General features: G+C 41.4%; 1 long non-coding RNA gene across 1 annotated transcript; it reads left to right on the top strand.

Annotated features, from left to right (window-relative positions):
- The first annotated feature begins 3,689 nt into the window (after positions 1-3,689).
- On the top strand, positions 3,690-13,774 carry LOC309352927. Its single transcript, XR_014161488.1, has 3 exons — positions 3,690-3,808; positions 4,318-4,511; positions 13,594-13,774. It is a non-coding gene; the product is annotated as an uncharacterized lncRNA (long non-coding RNA).
- The last annotated feature ends 4,975 nt before the right edge of the window (positions 13,775-18,749 follow it).

The raw sequence follows: 18,749 nt of genomic DNA on the forward strand, positions 1-18,749 counted from the left end.
TTGTGGGAGCAATGTTGTTGCTAGCCTGTTCCTGCCCGCACCCTGTCCTGCTCTTCTGTCAGAATTCCTGACCCCACCCGACTCCCCGCCTTGGACCCAGCTACAGCTTTGACGGACAGCCTCCATACCCCACCATCGACCTCGGACTGGACTCGACCTCGCTTCTCGGTTAGCCCCTGGGACCAGAACAGCCATCTTTGTCCAACCCCCTGCAATGCAGGAATCTCAACTCAATCATCCATGACAGATGACCACCCATCCCCTGCTTAAAAACCCTGGTTATGTTGATAGTCATTTGAAGTGCTGTGCTGAAAAATGTCCTCCCTCAAAAAAATAAAAATGACTGCCTTGTTTGGGGTTGAAGCATTTGGGGGACCTATTCAGCAGTTTGAAGTAGTTGAAAATTCTACCTGATTTTCAGAAGCGGAGACTCACTTGACAGTAGTGGAAGTTGCTGCTTTTCCTGCCAGCCTCCTTAGAAAGTGGTGCTGTCAAAACCACAAGCTTCAGCAACCAAGCTCCTATTACCATTTTCATTTCCCCATGGTCACATCATGAAGCAGTGTCAGTCCAACGGGGCATTTGGGGCAGGTGAGATGAAAACAGGAGCTCCACCATCATTGCCAATTTAGACAAGAGCAAAGCAGTGTTGTAAAAAAATGCTACTACAACCACTACTGGATAAGGTTCTGCCTTTGAAAGTTTGGATTTTCTTGCCTTCCAAATATGAAAGAGGGTCTGCAGTCCTCCACTGAAGTCCTCTATTCTACTGTTTGCAGAATAATAATACAGTATATAATATTTCCTAAGGAAGGTATTAAAATTGCATAATTCATTAATGTGAGTTGCAGAATTGTTTTAATTTCTAGATGAGTATCATTCGCTGTCCAGCTCTTCTTTTCATTTTGATCTGGCTCAAACACATGCAGCCAAAGCAGGTTGAGTTTTTAATAATCATAATTATATCTTTCCTTAGGGTTTGAAAAATTACTTCTTAAAGCAACTTGCGTAATAAAATTTCATGCTGTTGTGTTCCTCTCTTTCACCTGAGGGCACAGATAATGGAATTGGGAGAGAAGAACCAAGAAAACTTTCTAAAACATTATTAGCTCAACCCATGAATGGATGACACTCTATGATCATATACCTTGCTTTTATACTTTAGATAAAAGGATTACTACTTCTGTAGCATAAGGCTAATAGATCTGTTTACATGAGAAACAGCTAAGATGCAAAGAACTGCAGAGCTACTTCAAGAGATCGTAAGACTACTTTTTCTCCCCTGTTAACTTTTCTTTCTAATCCCAGAACCTATGAGAAAGATCTGAGCATTTTCTTTCATTCCAGTCTGTAGAAAAAAGTCTTTTATTCCCCTCCAGCTGCCTGGGTGCTGTGGGTTTAATGTGCCCCTCAGAAAAGTGATATCTGGTGCCTCCCCCTTTTTTAGGGATTGAAGGATATGTCACTTTTGGTTCTCCCAGTTTCTGATTTTTCCAATCTTAAATTCAGTTTTTGACATTTTGCAGCAATCTGCAATTTAAAAAAAAATCATGAAAATTCTTCAGCATTTCATTGCTAATTTTTCCTAATAAACTCATTTTTCTATGCTTTTTTGACTAAGGCACACATTTTTGCTAGCAATTTCCCCTAATATATGTATGCTGTATGTTATTTTCACTAACGGCTTCATTTTTAGGCACACCTTGCCTTAATACATATATGCCTTTTTATAAAGATCACTTGGTTGGAGAACTGCACCCACAAAATTCAGCTACCTTCACATTTCAAAGCATAGCTGTGTCTCAGTTTGCATATTGTTTCAGAAAGTGTGGATTTGATAGAACCAGCTTTGAATTGAATTTCTCCTCCATCCCTATCCTTCTCATATGTTATGTTTGTTCATTTATTCACGCACCATTGTATGCATGTATATCCCACCCTTCTTTTTGGGAGCTCAAGCTTGCATATGTGCTCCTTCTCCTCACTTTATCCTCACAATAACCCTGAGAGGTAGATTAGGCTGACAAGAGAGGGACTGGCCCAAGCTCATGTAGTGAGCTTCATGCCTGAGTGGAGCTATGAAACCTGGTTTCCCAAAGGTCCTAGTCCAACATTCTAGACACTAAACCACACTTTCCTATATCAGTGGACCCTTGGTTGCAGGCTTATCTGGTAGCAGTGATGGGCAGCTGCATGCCACAGTTTAATAATTCCCACAATGCCTTTGATTTCTGAGGTATTGTGGGGGACTAAAAGGGCCACTTGCAGACTCAGGTCAAACATCAGGACCAGTGGTCAGCTAATTTTTTAAAAAAGTTTATGCACCTTTGATGAATAGAGAGCATTAAGCTTGGATCAGCCCTTAAACCTCACTGTACTCTTACCCTGATCAACTAAAAATGTTTGTGTTTCAGCTTAAGGTCCCCCCCAACCCCCCAGCTCCATTCTGGACTTACTCTAGGCTCCACCTCCAACTCATAGGTTTCTCATGCTCCGTTCCTCATCCTCCCTCCCCTCCAGAGTGGGCAATGCTACACAATACAAACTACTTTGGAAATGAGGGGTGTTTTGTAAAGAGTTTATGTTATAACAAAGGGGTTTGTTGTTAAAAGAAAAATCAAACGTTCTGTTGGGCGAGTGGGAGTCCTTGGGCTCGCTTAGTTCTTTGAATCCTCCCCTTAGGCAATAGGACACGTGGCTCTTTGGAGAAAAAAAGAAATTTCAGCTGGTTTAGAATGCGGCAGCAAGGGCAGGGGCTTGAGTGCCCATTCTGGGATAATGTAGTGCCTAACTTACAGTAGTTGCACTGCAGTCTAGTTTGTTTCCCCTGCACAATTCAAGGTACTGGTTATTACCTTTAAGGCCCTGAATCAGGTGTGGCTATTCTGTGCCCTTCCATGTGGGAATGTTCAGGGATGCAGGAGAGGATATATTGTTTGATTCTATCTTTTCCAACTTGTGTTAACAAGTTCTACAGTTTAGCAGAGTAACATTCCCCTTTTTAAACTTGCACAGCGGATGCATTTGCTCAGGCTCGCTAAAGCCTCTATAATAAGTTTTGCTTTTGGTTATTTCCCCTTTAGTTCCTTATAAAAAGATAGACACGACACAGTCTTCTATAAAAGTATGAAAAGAGTTTACTCACCTTTTCTGTTCACAATTGGATCCTAGAAGGCAGACTTTAAGTTACAAAAGTAATATACCTGGAAACTATCCCATAAGGAGACAGTCACTTTGTCCTCTCTTGGCTGGAAGCCAAGAGAACATCTTAGGCTAAGCAGATGTTGCTCCTTCGACTAGTGTAGTCAGAGAGAGAGAGAGAGAGATGGCTGACCAGTCCTGCTCTTTTGTTACCTGGGCAGGTGAGGTCACACCCACCTCTAGTCACATGCAGAGGAAGTCTGTCCCAGCTTAGGAGAAACAGGAAGTTCCGACTGGCTGGTCCAGACATCCCCTTTCATGTCCACTCTAGGGATGTTGTACTTGACTGCTCTTGTGTTTCACATCTCACATTCCAGAACCTTTTGGTCTCCAGCCACCATCAGTCCTAGACGCCATGGCCAGTAGTCAAGGATGAGAGGAGTTGAAGGCAAGCAATATCTGGAGGGCCACAGGCTCCCCATCCCTGCCCTCAGTGATTTGGGTTCAGGATATCGTCTCCTTTTTTAGCCTTTTTTAGCCTTTTTTATGATTTGCAAAGGCGGCTTTTCTCTGTGCCATGACATTGACAGAGGCGTGGTTGGTTGGGATCTCAGAGTGGACTTTCTCTGTAGCTGATTCTTGATTATGGAACTCCATATTTCAAGAGGTGCTCCTGGACTATCTCCTAACCTTCCGTTATTTAGTTAAGACATTTTTCTTACAGCAGACATTTAACCTGCCAAGTTGTGGAATTTCAGTGCTTTTTTATCTGCTGTGTCTTGAGATTAATCATTTCACTGTGCTGCTTTTAACTTGTTTTAAGCTTCCCTGAGCAATGTGTTTACATTGAAAGGACAGGGTATAAATCCTCTTAAATAAATAATAGTTGTGTGAATGGCTCCACTTGGAAGGCACATTGCATTTGAGCTGACACTGGGTGAGATGAAATGTAGAGTGATTTTAATGCTGGCATGGCTCATTCACACAGGCAGCTCAGATCACCACTTGACTCTTGATTTGGCAATTAATTACTGGCTGATTATGCATCTGTAAATTGCCTCTAAGGCACATTGGTTTGCATCCAACTGTGACTCCCATTCATGGAAGTCTTTGATCCAGTGGAGACTTCCATGAACAGAATGGGGAGGGAATAATTTTTTGCAAATTCTCTTACAGCTCCGATGCTACCTCCCATGCTGTTCCACTGGGATCCCCAATCCACAGATTTTGAAGTGTTAGAAGAGGGACTCAGTGAAGATCACCTCTTTCCCCCTCCATTCACGGAAGCCTCCATTGGATCAAAGAGCTTTCTGTGAATGGAAAGAAGCACTTGGATATGGCTCGTTGATTTCAATGGAATTTATTTTCAGGTATGTATGTTTCAGACTGCAGCTTAAGGCCCAATAAAAGCTGGCTTTCCAAAGCCTTTAAGGTTTTGATATTCTGCTCCCAGACAGGAATAAAATGCATTTATTTGTCTAATCAGTTTTACTGACAGTAAGTTTAAAGTTTCATGGTGTATAGTCAGGAATGCAAACATCGTTAGTCTGAATTAGAAAATAAAAATCAATTGCTTGTTAAAACTTCGAATGGTACAACAGCAGAAAATAAAGTAGGTATGATTAGTTCAGGGTTAAAGAGAAACACAATTTGAATGTCCAAGATCCTGTTGTTTTCTAACTCGTTCCACAAATCTAGGTCCTTGGCTCATACTCTGATGAACCATTTAAATTTGCAACCTGGATTGCTGGTGTAATTCCTGAGTTTTTATTAAGATATGTGGTCTCCACTACACATCAATGGCAGCAGGGTTAGAAAGCTTCAACCCATTATGACAAAGGCAGGGGAAACTGTGACCCTCAAGTTGCTGCTGAATTTCCATCTTCCCTGACCATTGCACATGCTGGTTGAGGGCTGGTGGGAGTTGGAGTCCAAACAATATTCTTCTATTAAACATAATCGTTACTGCACTGTTTACTTCCAGGGATGGGGAGAGGCACTTGTGGAATTTTCTGCCTCAGGAGCCAAAAAAATACAACTAGCATTGGGTGCTTTGCATCTTGATTTGTGGGGCAGGAGTTTGATGCTTTGCCTTTGGCAACAAAATGTCTTGAACCAGCTCTGATGTCTAACTATGCAGAGGATCAGGCTGTGAGGTTGGAAAGTTACCTTGTTGGTGACCTTCAGCCAAAAACCCAAGAGTTTTCTATGGGCCAAAGCCCTGCCTTTTGCTGAAGCAGCTGTAATATTTCAAAGCACAGTGTCAATTAATACAATATTTGTCAAAGGAAGATTTGTTACAAAGACAATGGAAGCGGGTTCGGGGAGAGAACATTAAGTCCTGAAAGCAAATCTCTCCCCACCTTCTGCCCCATTCAGCCTGGTATTTGTTCTCATCACTAGCGTATTATTTTCCATTAGAAGATTACAGACGACATAAGATGGTAATAAAAGAAACGGATGCATTGTTATGCGTCTGACAGTGAACATTTAGCTAAATGGATTCCTTTATATTGTCAATGTTTTTCTTCATATTACAGAAACGGATGCTTTCAATTTAAACAGTGGTGTTTCTGTCTGCCCTGTTTCTAAGAAGCTGTAGCACTTTCTAAACCTGAAATAAATAAAGAAATAAGGAACACATCTCCACAATCAGTCCCACAGATACTTCTTTTTCCCACCATATGTATGAATATTTTCAAGGATTGTATGAAATGTATGTTTGTATATTCGTAACATGTATGTATTAATGTTGAATTATTTTAATAATATTTTTTTTTAAAGGAACACATCACTCTCAGACCAGAAAAAAAGTTGAAGTACATTAAGTGTAAGAACTGTCCCCTGCATTTCTTTCTGTGTGATTTATTGACAGGAGCAGGTACCAGGAGCAGATTACCAATAACTCACACGGGTTCAATGAAGTTAACTCTTCATTCAAAGAAACAAGACAGCTCAGGAAGCCAGGGCTAGGGAGTACCACAATTCTTCCCAGTAGAACTTGCCCCTAGGAGGCAGTTGTGAGGACTGAAGGTCCCCAACTTCCCACAGCTCCCTAAGTCTCCTCCTCCCCAGCTCCTTCTTAAGCAATCTGAGGCTCATTTATCATGTCTGTCTTTGCTCCACCCTCTTCATACCTCTGTGGGTTCTGGGAGACCAGAGGGGAGAGGAGCTGGTTACCACAGGACAGGGAGACACCCTGGCTGCCTCTCAGCACCCCTCCCTTTCCAGCCTTCTCTTCTACCTCTGGTTCTGGGCTGTTCTTTGCAACAGACTCTTCCTGCTCACTGAACCCTGTTATCACTCCAAACTTAAAGGGGCTGGGATCCATAAACCCAGCTTTGCCAGAGGATAGTTGGGCCCCAGCATCATGACCAGTGGATCAGGGCCTCTGGAGCTTTGAGTCAGGACCTCCAAAGTACCCATGTCCCTAGGCTGATCCAGCAATGCAGATGAAGAGAGTTGTTTCAGGCTCCAAAAAGGAGTCCTGTCTTTTTAAGGCTTTTCTCAAGGTATATTCCTGGGGGAGGGGGAGGGGAGGGGAAGTCAGCTACCACCTGGAGGAGGGGTAGTGCCACCATCATCAGTGGATGTAGCCTGCTGTATGGAGGTATGGGTCACATGATTCCTCCAACCCACCCATCCCTTTCATGTGGCCCCCAATAAATTGCTAATAAAGTAATATGGCCCTTGAGTGGCGAAAGGTTCCCTACCCAGAAAATTCTGAAAAGAAAGTGAATACTTTCTGTCGTTGCTTCTTTAAAAAGGCAACATAATCCATGCATTCAGTAAAGAAACACTGAATTAAAATCGTCCACAACACAGATTTCCATTATGAAGCAATGGAAGAGTGTCTAGCACAGCAGGACTGTAATCTTGTCAGCAGCCTCTAGATACTACTGTAATTTGTCTAATAATATTATATTGTTATCAAGACTTAGCTTCTTCAGGAAACGGTCTGAAGAACAAAGAGGATGTTTTGTCTAGTCCACAAATGTAAACCCAGCACAGTAATTTGATATCGCTTCCTATCACAATGTTACCTTCAATACTGAGCATTCTCTACAATATTATTATTATGGCTGGGTTCAATTTATTACTTGGTTTGTTGCTTAAGGTTTCTTTCAGTTACAGGGCCAGTTCTTTATTTACTTTAGCTTGCCATTTGAACAAATTAGAAAATGACTGCTAATACTAATTTGCAGTCATGCTGTAAAATACTAATAAGAATTGTGCACATTGAACCACCCCATTTCCCAGCATTGTGTAACTGTTTGCATGTAACTTCCCCACTATTATTCAACGAAGTCTACAAACAGTAGATATGGCTGAAATGGAATTGTTTGTTGTGTCCCCTATGGGTCTGTGTGGGTGCTAATGCTTTTTCATTGCAACTTTATTACTGTGTTGCTCCCCACTTATCAGGTAATAAAATTGGGCTGTGTGCAATAATGTGCAAATGAGCCCATTTAATTTTTTATCACTTTCTTTAGGATTGTCTTATTGTCACTACTTAATTGTTTGCCACAAATTCAGTACATCAAGCAATAGCTATGGGATGTGATTCACTAGGAATTTATCTTGAGCAATTTAAACTCATTTCTTATGTTTATGTCATGATGTAGCTCCCCCAATGGGGCTTTTTCAGGTCAGGAAGCACTGCATTACAAAATTCAAATAAGTGAAAATTTTGAAGGGCAGCTGTGTTTTGGCTGAGGAAGTATGAATTAGGTAGGTTCAAATTTAAATGTCAACCAAATAAATCTTTCCTCTTTCCCTACCTCTAGCAGCTGCCATACCATAATACTGAAAATAATATATTTTCCTACATAGCCACATATGATTAGGCTATAAACTTATTTGTATGTACTAATCTGTATTTAAGAGTTCAAGAACTCACTTGTAAATTCAATTTCAAATATGAGGAATGCAGTGTGATACATTTGACCCTGATAAGAACATGCATTGAAACAGAAGTGTGTATAAAGAGTGTTAATGGAATAGATTGTCCCAAGGCATCAGGAGAATAATGTGTTTACTCATTCATTATGCTCTGAAGAAAAAAAAAGCCACCAGTGATTTGTCGACCTAATTTTTGGTGGGGGTATGTGTGCACCTTATTGTCAGAACACCAAATAATTTGGGTGCTTCTCCTCAACAGATAGCCCAGGTGAAGCTTAAATATCTTTTATATATCCCACCAAAGTTGCAGGCGTACCACAAGTATGCAGACAAACAGGTTGGATGGTGTCTTATACACCTCTTTCTGGCAGCTCCTTCAGCCAAGCTGGTGCCAAACGTATTGCTCTGCTTTCCTTTGGATCACATCACCAAGGCCAAAGGGGGTGGTGGTGTCTTGTTGTCTGGGCATCTCAGGACCTCTATACACACTGCCCAGACTTCCACCCTTTGGTGCTGCTAAATCACAGTTTGACTTCACCCCCAGTGGTGCACTCAGTTGTCTTGAGACAGACAGATGCCAACAATGCTGAATAGGGATAATGTAAGCACTACAGCAGCCTAGTCTGAATCTGGTCTCCATTACCATTATACTCTTGAGATTTAATGAGTCATCAGAGATTGTGATCAGATGAGATGATCAAGGCACTGACAAAAAAAAAATGTTCCTTAGATATGAACTTGAATGTGTAGCTTCTGCCATATCCATAACACATAAACAGTGCAATCATATTCATGTTTCTTCAGAATCATGTTCAATGGGGCTTGCTTCCTAGATAGTGTGTTTAGGATTGCAGCCAAAGTTCTCTTAAAGCAACGATCCTAATAATTTACTACATGAAAGCAGATACAAGAAGGTGAGGAGTCCAACCTCAGTGTGATGTCAGTGAAGCTCCTGCATTTAAGTCATAAATCAGTTTAACGTCTGTTGAAATGAAAGGTTGTTACATAAAGGCAAGGCTCTTGGGAGCAAGAGGGTTTACAAACTGACAGGGCAACAATTTATTGTTGTGTTGGCAGACACTGCTATAACTGTGCTGACAAAGTAAAAGTGCCCAAAGTTAATAAAACCAGGAAGGCTCTGCAAATGTTATATTGCTTCTCTATCATATATAGCTATATGAAAGTTCATGGCAAAATGTTTTCATGCAAACACTGAGAACGCCAAGGCTGTAACTGTCTTTTATCAGCTTTAAGCATATGACAGAAATAAATTGAAATCAAGACTGAAGCTTTCTCTTTCACGATCAAAATGGAGGAAGAAGTCTCACTGGGTTTAAGACCAATGAGAACAGAAGGAGTTCCCTGATGGATCAGACTAGTGGTCGATCTGTTCCAGCATCCTGCTCACAGTGGCCAACCTGATTCCCCTGGGAAGTCCTCAAGAAGGGATTGCTAGAAATAGCCCTCTCCACTGATATGTCATCTGGTATTCAATGGCATATGGAATCTGAATTGGGGATTCCATGTAACCATCATGAGTAGTAGTATCCGCCGTGAAGTAGGTCCCATCTGTACTATAGCTTTAAAACAGTACTATCCCACTTTAGACAGTCATGGCTTCCTATTGGATCCTATTAGCACCCCGAGCCTGACTGTTCTTCACAAAGCAATGGTTTTCCCTCCTCAGTAGGACTATGAAATATTTCTACAGTATGTTCCTATGAAATAGGATGAATTGGACTGTCAAGCAAGTGCAGCTTTGGACCAAGCTTCAGTTTGAATCCATTGCTGTCTGTGACTGTGGAGGATCAAAAAAAATCAGATGGTGAATATAAGTGAAACTCATCAGTTGCTCCAGGTAGTTCCCTGGATGGGGCATTGCACTGGAATATGGACTCAGGGGTTTCCTTCAGGCAGTGCAGCAGTTTATTTATATAGATAATTTCAAAATATAACCTGGCAATTTCCCTTTTATGAAGCTGGGAGGACAAGTTAAATGAGGGTCAGACACAGTAGAATGCAAAAACCGAAGTTGGCTTATATGCTGCTCATCATTTTTGCCTAGAAAATGTATTTAAGAATACATTAACTTGGTGGTCCAAGAAAGGATCAATAGCATTAGAGTATAAAAAGCAGCACTTTCACCTCCCTGCCCAGTTCCAAAGTAGACCCTGAAATGTAATATTTTTAGTCATAAAAACAATGTTTTTAATAAGCAAACTCCCACTCAGTTCTGTCTTTTGATATTAGAAACCAGATGACTTCAGGAGAAAAAAACCTGCTGTCTTCATAAAAGTTTACAAGCTATGGAAATACCGGTATATTTGGATTCTAAGCCAAAGCAGTAACAACTGCAGTGATAATACTCTACCCATGGCTGCCCTTGCAAACTGTTACTTCCCTTAACTGATCAGGGCTGCAGTTATGCAGTAATTGGACTGACTTATTTAAATTTATAAAGCAGCAAAGTACATCCCAAACTATGTTCCAGGGATCTTCAGTTGATTGAAAATGGCACGTTATCAAATGTAAATGAGTGCTGGATATTGAAACAAGAAATATCTCTGTAAACCCAATACCATCTGTTACTGTATCACCACAGTTTTCTAAATAAGTTGAGATCCTTTTCTGAGGACAGGAAACGCAGGAATGACCAGTATTGCATGGATCTGTTTTGCATCCTTTCTCAGCATGTGGCAGCCGTGGTTTTTTAGTCCTTTGAATTAACTTCTAGCTGCTGATGCCACATGTTGAGCCAATCATAGAAAAAACAAAACAAAACAAACCATGCATATCCTGGCCTTGCCTCAGCATGCAGAAAGCCAGACAGCAATAAGTTTTTTCTTGGCTTCAGCACTCACTTTGCCACTTCAGTATCAAGCCCTGCTGTTTCAGTGATTTCCAGTCATGGGTGGCAAACATGGACTGTAGGTCTGACATCAGTACCCAGCAATCTCAGACAGCTCCATTGGTCAAAAGACCCATGGCCCTTTTGTTTACCCAGTCTGCAAGCTGCAGTCTCAACTTGTCAGTAAACCACATTGCAAATGTTTCCACAATGCCCCAGAGGACCTGACATTGCATCACTCCGAGGCATTGTGGAGGGAATTAAAATAGCAGGTGGCTATTTGTTCTGGGGTTTTCCCCAACTCTCTGTGGCATTTATATATTACCTTTCTTCCAAGAAGCCCAAGGAGGCACACCCAGGTCCCTTCCTCCTGTGAGGTACCGTAAGTTAGGCTGAGAGGCAGAGACTGGTCTAATGTCACGCAGTGTCAGGTTTAACATTTCTCTTACACAAGACACGACATGCTGGCAGTTTAACTAGTTGAGGTTTATTAGCAATAACAGGCTTTCAGCAAACCGAGCTTCCCACAACTCATTCCTCGCTGTCGGAGTCAGTTGACTCAATTGGCTTCCTGCCCTTCCCAAGGCCAGATATATCCCAGGCCCGCCCCCCGCTTCCTGCTGGTCTTCCTTTGCTCTAATCGTTTGCTCCACCTCCTACTTTTTGGAGACTCAGGTGCAGCCAATTCCTCCTACTCGGAAGTTGACTCCAACTCCCTCCTACCACCTGCACCCTGCTCCTTCATCTCTGTGCTGCTGTGAAAACTTACAGGGAGTATTCCCGAGCGAGAGGGGCTTATCTCACTTTTGTTGTGTGAAAGAATCAAGTTTATATTTTCCTCAGCCTCTTCCTCCCCCTCTGCTGATTCCTCTCTGCTGGCCATGTCTCTGACACCCAATTAGCTTCATGGGTAAGTGGGGATTGGAACCCTGGCTTCCCTGGTCTTAGTCCAACAATGTATAAACTGTCTTCCAGATGAAAATGTTGTGGCAGTGTACAAAAAAAATGGGTGGGGGGAGGAAAAAATGAACATTTTTTTAAAAAATAATAAGAATATATTCAATCCACCTGAAAAAGAAACATTATCAATATCGAACTATGCTACTCTGAAAAAGCCTGAGTAAGAAATTCTAAAGGAGGTGCCCAAAAGAATAAAATATTGACACTATCCTAATCTCCATGCAAAGTGTGTTCCAATATTTATTTTAAATGCTGGCTCTCAGATACATTCTACACACCAATGTGCCAGAGGCACAAAGAGCCCTGGCCATGGCCAATATTCAATTGTAATATAACACAAAGGTCAACAATGTGGTGCCCATGGGATCCTGTGTGCCTGCCAGTACCTTCTGTGGAAGCTGTGAAAGTTTTCCTACCTTTGTTCTTCTGTTCTGAACTGAGGAGAGACTGAGGTGTGGTTGATGCAGATGCCTTTCTCCTCATTTCATTGCAGAGCGGTGGATTTGGATGGCGGTCATGTCTGTACCATTTTGTGGTCTCTTTTTACCGCTCTTTTAGATGTGGCAGCAATTTTGTGGGTTACAAAATCAGTACCAGTAAGTGCTGCATGACTATTAAAAATCTAGTAAACTCTATGCACCAGCTTTATCTTCAAGGCCATAATACGGTACATCTAGAGATTGTAAGTAATGTGAAGGAGATTATGTGTTGAAATATTTTAGTTGATATTTTAGATTGTAAAATGCTATTTTATTTATTGAATTGTTTTACCTTGTGGGCTTATAGCCGAATAAAGTATTATCTATCTACCAGTAAGTTGCAACTGACGTGCATTGAACTTGTGCGCATTCAGATTTACATGCTTGGACATTTTTTAAATGAAAAGGGGACAGGAGTCTGGGAAAAATTTTTTGGCAACCCAACTCATCATTGCACCCAAGGTGTTTTGACTATACACAATTTTGGCTTTGTGCACTATCCACAGAATGCAAGTTGACAGTCTCCTGCGCTAAGACAGACCCAGCCCTCTGGCTCACAATCTAAAAAGGCATGACACACGAGGAGAAGGGAATGTGAAAGAGGAGGAAAAAAGCAAGCCCAAACACAAGTTCTTCAGCTTACAAGTTCAGTCCTTGTGTACAAACCATGCTAAGGTGCCAACTCTTACAGACTATTGGGGAATACACTTATTGTTAAACACATATGAACAAGCAGCAATATAATCACCATGATGAGCCTTATATTTAAATGTTCTCATGTGAACCAGGACACAGCTGCTGGTTTTGGTGTGCTGAACCATTTGTCAGACTTTTACTGTCCTGAACTGGAACCAAACCAGAACTCAGTTCCAGCTGGACCTGAACTCAAATTGAACTAAATAACTAATGGTTTTACTCAACGGCTCATACCTGCTAAAAGTACTAAAGGCTAGGATTGCACTCACATTTAATCAGGAGTAAACCCCTTTGAATTTATGGGACTTGCTTCAGAATAAGCTTCATGACACAAGTGTTGTATGAATATATATATATTTTTTAAGTTCCCCATTAGTTTGTGATACTCTGATGATGATGGAAAATATAACTGTTGAGACAACTTTAGCTTTATAAAATTTAGCAGTTGTAAAGCTGTTTGCTTAGCTTAGGTTTACAATATCAGAATGACAAAAAACAGAAATGTGGAAGAACATACACACTCATGCTGATCTTAGTAATCTTATATAACTCATTTTTTCTTCACAGGCATGGATAACGTCTTGAATCTGCACGTGAGGCTCCCCCCATGCCTAACCCAAAGGAGAGCTTTTTCTCTCTACATAGTTGGCACTAAGATGTTCATTTCATATAATATGTGCTTTTGCCCATGCCATGGAAGATAAACATCGCCTAGGTGTTACTTGATAAATTGATAGTAAAGCCTGGATGCACCAATTAAAATCATTGCTGAAACAAAAATGCCTAACCTACATTTAAACACAGACAGAAGGTGTTGATGTAAAAACCATACGGCAGACAGTTCCATTCTCAAGCCCCAGCAAATGCTCACAGGCTTGTGTGTGTGTCATTTCTGCTTTATGTTTTAAGACTGTAGGTTAGCAGTGAAATATCAGGGAAACGATCTAGAATTAGGGGTGAGCAGTGAGATGGCCAAGTTTGTGGATGATACAAAATTGTTCAGGGTTGTTAAAAGAAATGGCAAAGAAGTCTAAAGTGGCTCTCCAAACTGACTGAGTGAGAGGTGAAATGGCAAATGCAGTTAATTTCATGTAAGCAAGTGTAAAGTGATGTATGTTGGATAAAAAAATATTAATTTAATGAATATGGTTATGCGGTCTGAACTGGCCAGGAACGAGACCTTGAGGTTATAGTATATGACTTGCTGAAGATGTTGACCCAGGGTGCAGCAGCTGTGAAAAAGGAAATGTCCATGCTAGGGATCATTAGGAAAGGAATTGAAAAGAAAACTGCTGATAGCATATTGCCATTATACAGATCTACGATCGCCTCACCTAAAACGGGATATTGTGGAGTTGGGAAAGTTTTGGAAAAAGACAGCCGAAATAATCAAGGGGCTGCAGCGACTCGTCTATGAGGAAAGGTTGCAGCATTTGGGACTTTTTAGTTTGGAGGAAAGCTAAGTGAGAGAGGTGACATGATACAAGTTTTAAATTACACATGGCATGAAGAAAGTGGCTAGAGAAGTATTCTCCCACTCTCCGAAGACAAGAACATAACATCCACTGGTGCAGAACAGATAGAAGTGTTTCTTCACACAGCACATAGCTAAATGATGGCACTTGCTCCCACAGGAGGCAGTGATGGCTTTAAAACATGGATGGCTCAAAAAGAGGATTCGAAAAATTCATGGTGGACAAGGCGGTCAATGGCTGCTAGCTATGATGGCTATACTCTGCCTTCACAGTGAGAAGGCTTCTGAATACAGTGGTACCTTGGTTCTCAAACTTAATCCGTTCCGGAAGTCCGTTCCAAAACCAAGGCGTGCTTCCCCATAGAAAGCAATGCAAAATGAATTAATCTGTTCCAGACTTTTAAAAACAACATGGATTTTACTATCTAGCGAGATCCATAAAATGAAAGCAATAATCAATGTACTGTACTATAAAATAAATAAGACAGGATTGTAGATGATAAAAATTTAAATTGATTTTTTGCACTGATGATAGTCATTGTTTGGATGGGGAGCTTTTATCCATTTGTGCAGTCACACAATCAATCAATCAATCAATCAATCAATCAATCAATCAGTAGATGAACTGAGTTCCACACAGTCACAAAAACAAATTAACCGAAAAAGCCTCAAAAACAAAAATGCAAAATAAATAGCAAAAACAAAAGGGCCAAACTTAATCCGTTCCGGAAGTCCGTTTAACTTCTGAAATGTTCAAAAACCAAGGCGCAGCTTCTGATTGGTGCAGGTGCCCCGGAAACAATAGCCGACAACCACATTGGATGTTCAGCTTCCAAAAATTGTTCAAAAACCGGAACACACACTTCTGGGTTTTTGGAGTTTGAGAACCAAAGCATTTGAGAACCAAGGTGTTTGAGAACCAAGATGTTTGAGAACCAAGGCACCACTATACCAATTGCTGGAAACAGGAGGAGAGGAAAGTGCTCTTGCACTCAGGCCCTGCAGGCGGGTTTCCCACAGACAGCTGGTTGGCCACTGTGGGAATAGGATGCTGGCTGCACTAGATGGGCCATTTGCAGTTTTCCCTGTAGCTACTTTCACACAATACAGTTGTACAACCATATCATTCGGATAGTGGTTGGAGGAAATGATAAATTTTGATTTTGGGTGTGTGTGCATGTGTATATGGGGGCAGCCAAGCCTATACTGCCAATGTTGCTAAACTTCCCTCCATTTTCTTTGAGCAAATTTCCATAGATCTTTAGTCTATCACTCAGAGGTCAGATGCTTAGTTTAACTGATTGCGTCAGGCCATTTGGCCCAATATTATCACTTTTGACTGACAGCAAATCTCCAGAGACTCAGGCGGAAGTCTTTCATAGCAGCACTGCCTAAGATTGAACCTACAACCTTGTTGCATGCAAAACACAAGATTCTGCCCACTTTGCCTTAAACATCCCTCAGCTGTAAAGTTTGACATTTAATGATCCAATTCCATCTCTTTCATTGCCTCACTTGAGGGAGGGAGACACCTGAAAATTGAATGAGGTGAACTATTTTTTCTTTTCTTTTCAAATGAGTACTGATGGGGAGTGGTTGTACCTGGGCTGGGATCATTGATAGGTTCAATAATGGCATCTGTATTTTTGAAGATTAATGTATGTTATTTATATTCCTGCTGTAACTATGATCATCAGGATAGGTGTGGAGCAGAATGGGGTTAATTTTAATTTTGTTCGTATTTCTTTCTGGAAGGAAAATGCACTGTTGATCCCCCCTGCAATACATGAGTTTGAGATTCTTCTCTATTGAACTTTACATGCTTAGAAGAAAAGCAAAGTACAGCTCACCTGGGACTGTGCCACTCCAACATGCAGATGGATAACCAAACAATAAAGTTTGAAAATATTCCTTCAGATTGAAAAAGAAAGGAAGATGTATTTAGAAAGATCATAGAGGAGGAAATGGCTAGTGCTAGCTATGCAGGTCATAAGTGGCCAGAATTAGCCATGCAATAAGCTGAGCCAGCTCGGCCCTACCATTAGGCAGCGACACAGCCAATTTTGGGTGTTGTGAAAGATCAACAAGTTCTTATTAATTAAATTTATTAGGATTGTATGTTTACTGGCTAGGAGGGCCAGAATCACTTGACCATCCTTGGGTACTGTGTACTCATAGTGCAGGAGCTCATGAGAAAAGAAAAAAAATGAGAAAGGATTTTTGTTCCCAACCTCATGCAGATGCCTCATAAAAAGTGAGTGGCTATTCCATAGATGTTGTTAAGTATAATAGATTTAATTCACACAGGAATTAAAAAAAATTGTACTAATGAAGATTTAAAATGAGAATGCCTAAAAGTGTATTGGTGAAAAGGTTAAATACGGGTTTTTCCCCATGGGGCTATATTAAACCCAAGGAGAGCACTCTGAGCTCTTGCAAATGGTTAAGTAACTGACTGTTGTTTCTTTGGTAGCTAACATGTGAGTGTTGTAACCTTAGATCATGTGAGAGGTATTGGATTGCAAAAACTCCATTTTGAAGGGAGTTACCTTTGAGTCTTTGTCTCCCAAACTCAATGGAGTGAAGATGTAAAATGAAGCTCTCCTGAAAGAAGAGTAAACAGCTTCGAGGCTGGAATGCAGGCTGTGGAGAGAGAGAGAGACAGAGAGACCTTTGCTTTTAGGTCTGTTTGGATTATTACATATTTTGTAAAATGCTGAGCCTGTGCTGGACAGCACAAGACATTGTATGGATATTTTGGACATATCATTTGCTGTATTCTGTTTTATTTTAAAGAGCTCTGCCAGTAAAAGTTTGAATATTAATTTTATGGGTCTGGACAATGACTTATTCCAAAAGGAGTGAGTTCTTATGCTTCCAGCCACTTCAAACTGCACAGTATTAATATCTGCAACAGATGTGTGGTTATTCCACAATAAATGCTCACCATTCTGCTTTCTGGAGCAGCCATACATATGCACCTGGGATTTTACAAGCTGGGCAGAGCCTCAAGGGTCCCTTGTTGTTTGACCTCAATGGTTCCAGCTAAGAAGTATATAGTCTTCTGTGCAGGGCAGTAGCAAAAGCAGTTTAATGGCTTCATTTCCCTGTAGGGAATTAGCCCACACATGAAAATACTTGAAAACTAGTATTTTCTCAGATGTTGGGTGTTTGTCCCCCCCTGCATGGGAACTATTTAAAAGAAATGTCACAAGAGCCCTTGTGATGACAAGGTGGCAAAGTACCAACAGCATAAACAAACTTGTGAATTAGGCATTGAGGACAAATCACAAGAAATACATCTTCAGTGAAGGAAGGCAGGCAGGAAGATTTTATTCCTAGAAGGAAAGCAATTGTGGGTAGTAATTATTGAACTGTTCCAACTGTTTTGTATATTCTTTAGTTTGTGATCAGGTACCAGTAGGAAATCAAACAGCATTGCCAGCTTGCTGTGACCTCCTTTCAGCGTCTGTCCCCAAATTACAGTTCTGTAAAATGCGTTGGGGGTAGCGGAAAACAATGCCAAGATGAAGAAACGGCTTTAGAACAATCACGTCACCTTCCTCTCACCAGGGAAGAAAAACACTGTAATAATTCCACTGTCTGGCAGCTGAACAGGGCTGAGAACTTTATTAGAGAGCTAGGCTTTTTCCCAGCCCTGAAGGGCTTACCTACCAACCACAGAAAGGAAAGTGGAACTAAAGAAAACTGCTTTTGCCCTTGTGTCAAAATTATGAAGCTGTGTAGTTAGGGAAGATCCCCAAATGCAAACAAGAAGTATATTTGTTTATTAAATTTACATGCCACCTTCCTGCCAAAGGAGACCACAACAACCAACATCATAGATACCTTTGGACTGTAGGCCGAAGGGAATTTAGGGTCAAGAACATAGCCCCCAACTGTCACATTTTAACTGGGACATGTCGGATCACAGAAGCCAATCCAGGGAAACACAAAAGGACCACAGCAGGCCTCGCAGGTTTGTGTTTGGTTTTTTTTTTTTTGGGGGGGGGGAGGCAGCCTAACTAAGGTGACCAGGGTGTCACAGTGGTGGTGGTGAGCTGGTGAAGGTAAGTCGGGGGGAGGGCCTGGGAGGGTTGGGAGGTGGCAGTGGCAGGCCAAAGTGGCCTGGGAGCACTTCCAGGCAGCGGGGGCAGGCAGTGGTGGCCTGGGCGGGTGAAGGGTGGGGGCAGGGGTGGCATGATGGGGTAGCATCCCAGATTTGGGACAGAAAATGTTGGAGCGTATG

Source organism: Podarcis erhardii, assembly GCF_964252035.2.
Source record: "Podarcis erhardii genome assembly, chromosome: 11".
Classification (NCBI taxonomy): domain Eukaryota; kingdom Metazoa; phylum Chordata; class Lepidosauria; order Squamata; family Lacertidae; genus Podarcis; species Podarcis erhardii.